General features: G+C 42.0%; 1 long non-coding RNA gene across 2 annotated transcripts in view; it reads left to right on the top strand.

Annotated features, from left to right (window-relative positions):
- Positions 1–676: 676 nt before the first annotated feature.
- Positions 677–11,947, top strand: part of LOC119871509 — a 36,693-nt gene continuing 25,422 nt past the window's right edge. For both annotated transcript variants that reach the window (XR_005358184.1, XR_005358183.1), the window contains exon 1: positions 677–1,625. This is a non-coding gene — a long non-coding RNA (uncharacterized LOC119871509). The remainder of the gene's footprint in view (positions 1,626–11,947) is intronic.

The following is an 11,947-nucleotide window of genomic DNA, read 5'->3' as shown; positions in this document are numbered from 1 at the left end:
ATCACATACCCTCTGACCACAAGAGAACAGAGCCCTGAGTTATGCTCCCTCCATAGGTATGTGAGAGTTCGGGTTTCTGTTTGGTAGTTCCTCACCAAACGCCTCCCCCTCACCTTACCTGGACTGCTCTCATATGGAGACTTCTAGGTAGGACGAGGCAGGTGGGCACACATTTAGGGCGGGCATAAAGCACACTTCATTCCGCATGGTAATAGCAGGCACTCGTTAAAGGCATACACTAGCTGTGGGTGATTAAAATCTAATTGAAATAGGCATCCTGTGAATGGCTTCCAGTACCCAGGCAAGAGAACACTCTTAAATGCCTGCAAATTGTTTTATGGTAAAGCGCCCATCATCCCTTCTCTTCTAGAAGGTCCTATGGCAGAACTGGTCTTCCTCTATCTCCTGCTCTATGACACATGTAGCCTCTCAATTACAACATGTATTATGGTATGACTGTGGAGTTTGCATTCCCTTCTAGATGTGGACCTTGAGAGCAGGGACAATCTTATTAATCTTTATGTTCCCTGCTCTCCCACACACCTCACAGTGCCTGTTGGGTGAATTGACTTGGTGAAACTCAATCTCTAAACATGCCTGATGCAAAAAAGTGATTGAAGATATACATACTCTCTGACTAGCTATGTTTATTAGGACTCTTCTGTGGCCACTGACAGAAACTCAACTCAAACCGACCCAAGCAAAAAAGCAAAACCCAAAACCCAATCATCCCTTCACCTCCAGGCACAGCTAGATCCAGAGTCTCAAACAGACTCTCTCTCTACACCTCTCTGCTTTTCTTCGCTTTGGACTTCATTCTCAGGTAAGCTCTGCACTTGAGGTGAAAGGCCGGTCACCAGCACCTGGAGGCTAAATTTTGCCAGCTAAGCAAGCCCGGCAGGTACGAGCTCCTGGTGTCAAAATCTCTGCAAAGATCCAGTCTCATTGGCTCGGTTGAGGTCACGTGCCCATCACAGAGCGGGTTGTAACCGGGGGACTGCGCTCTCCTGATTGGCCAGATGCGGGTCACGTGCTCAGTCGTGGCACCCGGGCGGGAGGCCCGCCCCACCCAAATCACGTGGACGGGGAGTCGGGGAAAAGTGGTTCCTCGAAGGAAGACGGGGGGAGTACTGCTCGAAGAAAGGAGGATAGATCGTGGGCAGCCAGAAGCCACAGTGTCCGCTCTATACAAGCATTTGACAATGCGCGTGTGTGCGCGGGTGTCATTTCGTGAATTACAACAGTAACAACGAGAGCTACCGTCCATGGTTTACTACGCTCCCGCGCTGTTCTGATCGCTTTGCGTCTATTAGCTCATCTGATCCTTACACCAACCCTGTTATTAACTTCAACGGGCAGGAATTCAGGTCTAAGCGAATTAATTACCATGCTACGAGGTCTCACAGTAAGAAACGTTGGTCGGAAGCCTACCGGAGTATTTGGGGTTTTCTCTTCCCCTCCCCCGCTGGGGCGGATTCACACAGCAGAGGCTGAGCGCTGCAGGCGGCCGAGGCCTCCGCCAAGTAAACACTCAGGAGACAGAAAAGTAACGGGAGATCCCTGCCCGGAAGGATCCCAGTCTGGTGGGGGAGACAGACGTAAACACCGGATTACCGTGCAATATGGTAAGTGTTACAGCAGCGTTCTCCACAAAGAATTCTCCCTTTTGTTTCCTTCCACATAAAGGGGTTTAAAAAGTCTTGTTATACTTCGGTAGTGCTATGAAGAGAGGATCAAAGACTTTCAGTTAAAATAGAAATTATTTCTACCATGGACCTCATTGAGCATTATTAGATCCAGAAGAGAGTCATCAAACGGGGGTGGTCCTGTTCAAATTACACTTTGCAATTAGGAAAATGTACACACTGCTCCCCAGCTGCCCCAGCTTCCTCGGTGCTGTGGCTACCCTTTCACATTTTTCCCACCACGTCTAGTCTTCTGGTTAAGCTGTCCTGTGCCCCCTAGACCTAACCTAACAAAAACATGGAAATTAATCCAGTATATTTGAAAGTGTGGGAAAGGCAATTTGGAGTGGTACTTTTATATGCATGAAATGATGTTGAATTACTGTCTGCAAGTCGTTACCATTTTCAGTACTCGCGATTCTTTTAATGACGTATAAAATCTCACCTTGGTGTTAGCTTATCTTTAACACCTCCTCAATATGTGCTGATTCCCTTTTAACAGGGGGAGAGAGAGAGAGAGAGAGAGATGGAGAACTAGAGGGCCCAGGCCTCAATGTCAGAACTTTGAATAGGTAACTAACTAGACCTAGTGGGTATTCAGTGACACTATTTGGCTTTTCTTATGTTTACTTTTAGAGTTACCTTCTCTTTATGTCACAGTGTAAAGCTTCCCTTCAGAGAAACATATTTAATCTTTGAGTTGGTCAATTTAAAGTAAAATATTAAGTAAATGCTGGTAGAGCTGGGATGTGGACATAGCAGCGTTCCTGTGTGCACTCAGTTCAAATTTTGGAAACACTGCCCTCACCTTTTGGATCCCCTATTTTTGGCTTTTCATAGTTTTTTACCCCCAGGCAGGTTTCCCTTCCCATTCTGTGCCCCTCAGACATTTTGTTTTTTTTTAAAGTTTTATTTATTTATGATAGTCACACGGAGAGAGAGAGAGAGGCAGAGACATAGGCAGAGGGAGAAGCAGGCTCCATGCACCGGGAGCCCTACGTGGGATTCGATCCTGGATCTCCAGGATCGCGCCCTAGGCCAAAGGCAGGCACCAAACCGCTGCGCCACCCAGGGATCCCCCCCTCAGACATTTTGCGCAGAAACTGTCTTATAGTTCTCTCCAGAATTGCCTGCAGTGGTTTCTAGGTCTTTCTGGCTAGACTAGACTCTCTGTCCCCAGCTTCCAGCACCAGGTCTGGCCCAGAGAAGTCCCCAGGATTAGGTTGCTTGCTCCTGTGCTCTCATGTATGAAGATGGAGCTTTCAGGACTGTCTGTGCAGCATCTAGGCTCAACTACAGCATGCCAAGGCATCTCCACCCCTGGAAATCTCTGTAGCGTGGATCCGTTAGAGTCAGAGAGGAGGCGTGTGAAGGAATTTCAGCAAGGGCACACTGGATTCCTAACTGATGTGAATGGCAAGGGAACCATACAACCCAGGGTGTGTTCTTGGCAGGTGTTACTGACCCACTGCTGGAGGCGAGGGGCAGACTCTGATTCTGAAGGGGACACATTGCCCCCATAGGCTGAAAGAAAGCAGTTTGCAAGGGGGGGCCTGCTCTCTCTTCTCACTGTCTGTCACCGGAGCTGCTCGTTAACCTACCACTGGGCAGCTGTCTTTTCAGGCCACATAGACGGGACACAAGTTGATGTTGACATTTCCAGCTTTCAGTGATGAGCGCCAAGCACAGAGATGGGAGCCCTCATCCTGTTCATTGAGCTTATGTATGTGTGTGGGTAGGAAAGGACAGGGGATGGGGAGGTAGCATCTGAACACCCAACCTTGGCTTTGTTTGGGTCCTTAGTCCCGATTCTGAATATTTGAGAATTCAGGAGTTTCCTTCCCACCCCAACCCCACCCCAAACTTGTACCCTTTAGCTGAGAAATTACCAAGTGTTTTCTGAAGGTAATTAAATACAGGCAGAATTTAGTAGAAGTGCTCCCCACTACATGACTAGAAGACTGAAGAGTTTTAAAAAGCAGGAGGTTCTCGGAAATATTTGCTTTGATAAACAAGCCCTTTCTGCCCACACTTAGAGCACTATCATGGGGCTTATTTCTGAGAATCTCTACGGCTCATCCTCCATAGGGTGTCTGGTTTTGATTGATAATGAGCCTCGTGAGAAGAGTACACCTGGAAGGAGAGTCTCCTAATTGGCTTTGGCCTACTTGCCAGTGGCAGGAGTGATGAATCACTTGGTTTCTCAAACTTTACTAACTCAAGTTCCCACAAGGGCATGGCCCGAAGCCCCCCTGAAGCCCATGTTTCTTTGAAGTCTACAGTTTAATCTTAAAACTGCGGGCACGTTTTATTTTTTTTTTCACATTTTATATTCTGCATAACAAGTCTTTGTTTGTTTCAATATGAAAATGTGTAAAATAACTGATTAAATTGCTTAAATCTCTAATCCCCACTGTTTTTTTCCTATCACCAATTTTTGGGTAAACATGAAATTCCCGAAGCAGCTTCGAGTATCTTTGAATACAGAGTCAGCCCCACTGTGAAAGTAAGTCACTAGGTGATCCCAGCACTTTCCAAATGCCTTCCAGAGCTTCTATACATTTTCTTCCATGTGGAGGGTGCTCATGAGATGTGGGGAGGCTGGTGGTGAAAAGACTGTCCAGCTGGGGAGGGTCGATGTGCTCATCCCTAGGGGTTGGGACGGTTAGAGGGAAGGTTAGAATTAAGCAGGAGGATTGTTTCTTCACTTGGGTATAAAACTTCTCTATGAAAATGTTTAAATTTTGCATTTTCATTTTGATGATTTTTAAAAAAGATTTATTTATTTATTCATGAGAGATACAGAGAGAGAGAGGCAGAGACACAGGCAGAGGGAGAAGCAGGCTCCATGAAGGGAGCCTGATGTGGGACTCAGTCCCAGGTCTCCGGGATCTCCTCTGAGCTGAAGGCAGACGACTAACTGCTGAGCCACCCAGGCGTACCTTGATGATTCTTTTTGTTTTTTTTTTTAAGGATGGATAGGCATATTCTAGATAACTGAATGTTGATCTTAACAACTGAATTCTGTTAGCAAATAAATTGGGATCCCAGGCTAGTACTTTCAGTTCCATGGGCTAATGAGAAAAGAACCAAGTTTGACTTTATATATGTTATGGAATGAATGTTTGGTCTCCTCCCTACTCCATTCATATGTGAAAATCTAATCCAATGTGATGGTATTTGGAGGTGGGGTCTTTGAGAGGTGATTAGGTCACGAGGGTAGGGCCCTCATGATTGAGAATAGTGCCCTTAAAAGCATAGGCCAGAGAACCAACTTGCTTTCTATCAAGTGAGGATACATAAGAAAGCACCAGAAGAAAGCTGTCACCAGAACTTGACCATGCTGGCACTTGACCTCAGACTTCCAGCCTCCAGAGCTGTGAGAAATATATTTCTGTTGTTTATAAGTCACCTAGTCTATGGTACTTTGTTAAAGCAGCCTGAACAAACAAAGATAATACCTAAGTGAAGTATTTGCACCAAAAGATGGCTAAATGCAGCATGAGGTACTGCTTCAACAAAGGTTTTCCTTGTATTTATATTAGAGAAAGAGGAATTGTCACAATGCACAGGATATATAGGCATATTGACTAAAAAAAAAAAACAAACAAAACAACAAACTTGTTCCAATGTGATTGTCTCCATCCTGTCACTGTGAGTGGAGATACAGTTTTGGCAAAGCAACATCAGCTCTTATATATATTTTACCTTTTAAAAAAAAAGCAATTCTTAATTCTCTTGTTAATGTTGTTAAGATAAACTCTATTAGGGGTTGCCTGGGTGGTTCAGTTGGTTGAGTGTCTTAATCTTGTTTTTGGCTCAGATCATGATCTCAGGGTCATGAGATCAAGCCCCACATGGGGTTCCATGCTCAGCAGAGTCTGTTTGAGGGTCTCTCCCTCTGCCCCAACCTCCACTTGTGCGCGCTCTCTCTCTCTAAAATAAATCTTAAAAAAAGAGATAATCTCTATTGGTTTTGTAGTTGTGAGTTTAACCTCTAAAAGTGTTCACTTTTTAATTCTCAAAGTTCTTTTTACAAAGAGAACATGTTTATGCCTGGTTTATGTTAGGTAATGTTATGATGAAAATCATTTCAGTCTAAACACTGGGTATCTATAAGACTTTTGTTATTTTTTAAATGAGTAGACACAGGGGGCATCTGGATGGCTCAGTTGGTTGAGCCTCTAATTCTTGATTTTGGGTTGGGTCATGATCTCAGGGTTGTGAGGTTGAGCCCCACATAGGTTGAGCTCCATGTCGACCATGGAGCTGAGATTCTCTCTCTCTTTCTCTTCCCCTCTGCTCTTCCCCACCACTTATGCACATGCACTCTCTCTAAAAAAAAGGGGGGGGGGGAGGAGGTACAAAATCAAACTTGAAAAAATCATTTTTTAAGGAATATTTTATGTATTTATTTGAGAGAGAGAACACACACAATAGAGAGAGTATGAGCATGAATTGGGGGGCAGGGCAGGGCAGAGTGAGAGGTAGAAGCAGGCTCCCCACTGAGCAGGGAGCCCAACATGGGGCTTGAATCCCAGGACCCTGGGATCATGACCTGAGCCGAAGGCAGACACTTAACTGACTGAGTTACTCAGGGGCCCCTGAAAAATAATTTATAAACATAAGAAGGTCCACCTTAAAAATGTGGCCCATGCCCACTCTTGCCACTTTTATTTAACATAGTACTAGATATCTTAGGACAATTAGACAAGAAAAGAAAAAAAAAAAAAAAACAAACAGCATCCAAATTGGAAAGGAGGAATAAAACTGTCACTATTTTCAGATGACATGATATTCTATATAGAAAACTCTAAAGATACCAGTAAAAAACTAGGACTAATAAATGAATTCAACAAAGTTGCAGGATACAAAATGAATATATAAAATCTGTTGTGTTGCTATACACTAATAATGAACTGTGAGAAAGAAAAATTAAGAAAGTCCCCTTTACGGTGGTATCAAAAAGAATAAAGTACTTAGGAATATAACCAAGGAGATGAAAGACCTGTACATTGAATACTATTAATATTGATGAAAAATTGAAGAAGATACAAATCATTGGAAAGATATACTCTGCTCATGGATTGGAAGAATTAATATTGTTAAAATGTCCATAGTAACCAAAATAATCTACAGACTCAGTGCACTCCCTATCAAAATTCTAATGGATGTTTTTCCCCACAGAACAAACAATCCTAAAATTTATATGGAACCACAAGAGATTCCAAATAGCCAAAGCAATCTTGACCAACAAAACAAAACAACAAAGTAGGATGTATCATGCTTCCTAATTTCAAACTCTATTACAAAGCTACTGTAATCAAAGCATATGGTACTGTATAAAAACAGACAATGGAACAAAATAGAGAGCCAAGAAATAAATCTACGTATACATGGTCAATTAATTTACAACAAAGGAGTAAAGAACATAGAATAGAGAAAATACAGTCTCTTCAATAGTGTTGGGAAAACTGGACAGCCACGTGCAAAGAAATAAAACTGGAGCACTATCTTACACCATACACAAAATTAACCCAAAATAGATTAAAGACTTGAATGTAAGGCCTGAAACTATAAAATTCCCAGAAGAAAAAATAGGTGGTAAGCTCCATGACATTAGTCTTGGCAATGAGTTTTTGAATTTGACACCAAGAGCAAAGGTGACAAAAGCAAAAATAAAGAAGTAGGACTACACTAAACTAAAAAGTTACACAGCAAAGGAAACCATCTGCAAAATGAAAAAACCTATCAAATAGAAAATATTTGTAAATAATATATCTGAAGGGGTTAATATCCAAAATGTAAACAACTCATACAATTTAATAGCAAAACACCACAGACTGAAAAATGGGCAGAGTATCTGAATAGACATTTTACCAAAGAAGATGTACAGATGGCCAGCAGGTACGTGAAAAAGTATTCAACTAATCATCACTAGTCATCAGGGAAAGGCAAATCAAAACCATGATGAGATATCACTTAATACCTGTTAGAATGGCTTTTTGTTGTTTTGTTTTTAAATAAGAGATAACAAGTGTTGGCAAGAATACAGAGGAAAGGGAACCTTTATACACTGTTGGTGGGAATGTAAATTGGTGCAGCCATAAAAGAGGGAAATCTTGCCATTTGTGACAACATAGATGGACTCTGAGGGCATTATGCTATGTAAAATAAGTCAGAGGAAGATAAATACCATATGATGTCACTTACATGTGGAATCTAAAAAAAACAACAGAACTCATGGATACGGAAAACAGGTACTTGGCAGAGGTGGGGAATAGAGGGTGAGCAAGATGGGAGAAGGGGGTCAAAATGTACAAACTTCCAATTATAAAATAAATAGGTCATGGAGATGTAGTGTACAGCATGGTGACCATAATTAATAAAACAATATTGTATATTTAAAAGTTGCTAAAGGGCTGGGCCTTAGATGTTCTTATCACAAGAAAAAAATTTTGTGACTATGCGTGGTAATAGATGTTAAGTATTGTGATAATTTCACAGTATACATAAATATTGAATCATGTTAAACATCTGAAACTTTTTTATGTCAGTTTTAAAAATGTGGTCTGGAAATTAACAGACATGGAAAAGTTGCAGCTACTATGGAAAAGAGTATGTCAGTTTCTTTTTACTTTTCTTTTTTCTTTTCTTTTTTTAAAGATTTTATTTATTTATTCATGAGATACACAGAGAGGCAGAGACATAGGTGGAGGGAGAAGCAGGCTCCCTGCCGGGAGCCCAATGTGGGACTCGATTCCAGGACTCCAGGATCACGCCCTGAGCCAAAGGCAGATGCTCAACTGCTGAGCCACCCAGGCATCCCAGTACGTCAGTTTCTTAAAAAATTAAACATAGAATTACATATAATCCAGCAGTTTCACTTCTTGGATATATACCCAAAAAGATTGAAAGAGACTTAAATAGGTATTTATACTCTCATACATAGCATCATTATTCATAGTAGCTGAAAAATGGAAGCAATCCAGTGTCCACTGGCAGATGAATAAATAAAGCAAAGTGGTAGAAACATATCATGGAATATTATTCAGCCTTAAAAAGGAAGGAAATTCTGACATGTGGTGGAATATAGATGAACTTTGAAGACATTAAGTGAAATAAACCAGCCACCAAAGAATGAATACTAGATGATTCCACTTATTTACCTGAGGTACCTGGGAGAGTCAAAGTCAGAGGCAGAAAGTAGAATGGTGGTTAGCAGAGAGTGGGGAGGAGTGGAAATGAGAGTTGTTTAATGAGTACCTGAGTTTCAGTTGGGGAAGATAAAAATGTTCTGGAGAGGTATGGTGGTGATGATTGCACAACATAGTGAATATGCTTAATACTGCTGAACTATACACTTAATAATGGCAAAAATGGGGATGCCTGGGGGGCTTAGTGGTTGAGCATCTGCTTTTGAGTCAGGTCGTGATCCCGGGGTCCTAAGATCAAGCCCCGCATTGGCTCCCTGCAGGGAGCCTGCTTCTCCCTCTGCCTATGTCTCTGACTCTCCCTGTGTGTCTCTCATGAATAGATAAATAAAATCTCTTTTAAAAATGGCAGAAATGATAAATATGTTATGTGTATTTCACCACAATAAAAAAAGAATACGTAGTGACAGTAGTTTAGCAAATCCATGTTCACAATAGCAAGGACATGGCCTGGTTCTCAAATCTCCAAGGACACACAGAAGCTGCTGTATACTTCCTAAGGCACACAGGTGCTATAATCACAGGCATTTGGTCATTCTAAGAGAGACTTCCTTGAGGTTCTCCAAGTGAACATTGTCTCAGTCCTACGATAAACACTGAGAGAAAAATCAACAAAATCTATAGTTCTTTCAAACTAAAGACCAAGTTCTCCTGGTTACTCTGCTGAAGACAGTAACACATACGACCCAAGTCAGATTCCTCAGATGTAGGCATTATGGGGCACAAATTCAATTTCATGCAGTGAAATTCTGCATAATGATTAAATTATAGGATCTATAGTATAATTTTCCAAAGTATGTTCTGTGGGATATTCTTAGATGTTACGTGAGAAAGAGAATTCTGTTATCAGATACATTTTGGAAATTCTGGATTAAACCAGGACAAACAGCTGCTTTACTGCAGGATTTTCAGAGCCTTTAATGTGCTAGCATGTGACACGGATCTCCAAGGAAGGAGGCCTGGAGAATCCTTATACAAGTGTCTGCCAAAGGGGTTTGGCCACATGATTCTTTTTCATGATCATATGAGGGGCTGATGTTCTATAAACACACTTTGGAATACTTCCATTTAGAGGAAAAGTTATGAAATAGAAGTTGAATGTAGACTAGACCAAGGGTCAGCAGACTGTAGCCCTTGGGCCTAATCTACGCAGCTGGGTATTTTTTCACAGATTTGTACATGTTCAAATGGTTACATTTTAAATATGTAAGTCCTTGCATAACATTCTAGTTTTGACTCTTGGCTCCCAAAGCCTGAAATATTTACTATCTGATTCTTTAAGGAAAAGTTTGCTAACTCCTGTAGTGGGCAATGAAAATTTCTGAAGACTTAATTCCTTTTACTCTTCATAGAAACCATAATAATTATGGTGTGCTATTAGAAGTGCCTACTATTTGCTAGGTGTACATTGTTTCCATTAATCTTCACAACTGTGTGAGAAAAGCATCATTGTACCCATTTTACACACGAGGATGCTAAGTATCAGAGACGTCAAGTGTGTATCAGAACCAGGACTCAAACCAGGATCTGTTTAACCTCAAAGGCCATAATTGTTCCTTTGTCGGTGTTTTACCAAGTGGGGTCCATACATCCCAGAAGGTGGATAAGACAAGTTCTTGGGAGGGTAGCTGTATTCAAAACTCTTGTTTTCTACCTGTGTCCCCTGTGTCTTTCTTTCTTGTGTGTCTCCTTTACTACTCACACAGAACACTTCACTTCTGATGTTTCTGGTCACCAAATGTGTGGGTTTTCCCCCCACACCAAGCAATTCTCTGCAAAACCAGCTGTGTGTCCTACAGCTTAACTTGATTTTAACACTATCTACCTGGAGACACTATCAGATACTACAGGTTAAGAGCTCAGTCCCACAAGATGACACCCCCCTCCCCCCGCCCTACTTCAGATGCTAACTGCAAGTATTAAGTCCCTAGGTTACCTACAACTTCTGATTTGGCTACAAATTAGGTTTCCATGACCCCCTCCTCAGGTTCAATCAATTTCCTAGAGTGTCTCACAGAACTCCGGGAAACAGTTATTTACGTTTACCAGTTTACTATAGAATATGATGAGGGATACAAATAAACGGTCAGTTGAAGAGATGCATATGGTGCGATCTAGGAAGGTCCTGAGTGCAGGAGCTTCTGTCCTTGTGGAGTTGGGGTGCATCACCCTCTGGGTGTTGGTGTGTTCATCAACTTAGGAGCTCTCTGAGCTGCATACTATTGGGGTTTTTATGGAGGTTTCCTCATGTGGACACAATCCTTAACTCTGTTTCTAGTCCTCCCTTCTCAAGAGGATGGGGATGGGCTGAAAGTACCCAGCTTCTGATCAGGGCTTGGTCTTTCTGCTGACCAGCCCCTCTTCTGGAAGCTGTCCAGACCCCAGAAGCACCTTGTTGGAACAAGAGCTACTCCTTTCACCTAGGAAATTACAAGGGTTTCAGAAGCCTTGTGTCAGGAACTAGGATCACAGAACAAATATTAGAACAAAAGATGCTTCTGATGCTCTTATCAGTCAGGAAATTCTGTATGAGGGTTTCAGGAGCTCTGTGCTACGAACTGGGAGCAGAGACCGATAGAGATCTCTTATTATCTCAGGGTAGTGAAAAATTACCTCTTTTAATTATTTTTTAGCTTATCCTTTACTTTTAATTACATATATTTTTATTATAATATATAAAAACTACTATAATAAATTAGCTAAAATTAGCCTAATCAGTAGCCAAAAGGCAGTTTAAAAAATAACAAAATTTATTCATGAGAGACAGAGAGAGAGAGGCAGAGACACAGGCAGAGGGAGAAGCAGGCTCCCTGCAGGGAGCCCCACGTGGGACTCCAGGATCACGCCCTGGGCGGAAGGCAGGTGCTCAACCACTGAGCCATCCGGGTGCCCCCGAATAGTCAGTTTTTAAGGAGCCTAACATACAACTTGCCTTTTTCCTCACCTGAGGTTAGAATTGAGAGAGACAGAGGGACCTGGGAACTGAAAAACAAAACGGCAGCTTTCTTCCTGAGAGAGCCATGGAAGCATCTGGCTCAGGTGAGATGG

This window comes from Canis lupus, chromosome 4 (genome assembly GCF_011100685.1).
Source record: "Canis lupus familiaris isolate Mischka breed German Shepherd chromosome 4, alternate assembly UU_Cfam_GSD_1.0, whole genome shotgun sequence".
Classification (NCBI taxonomy): Eukaryota; Metazoa; Chordata; class Mammalia; order Carnivora; family Canidae; genus Canis; species Canis lupus.
The sequence above is the reverse complement of the archived record's forward strand: the minus strand, read 5'-3'. Positions and strand labels throughout refer to the sequence as shown.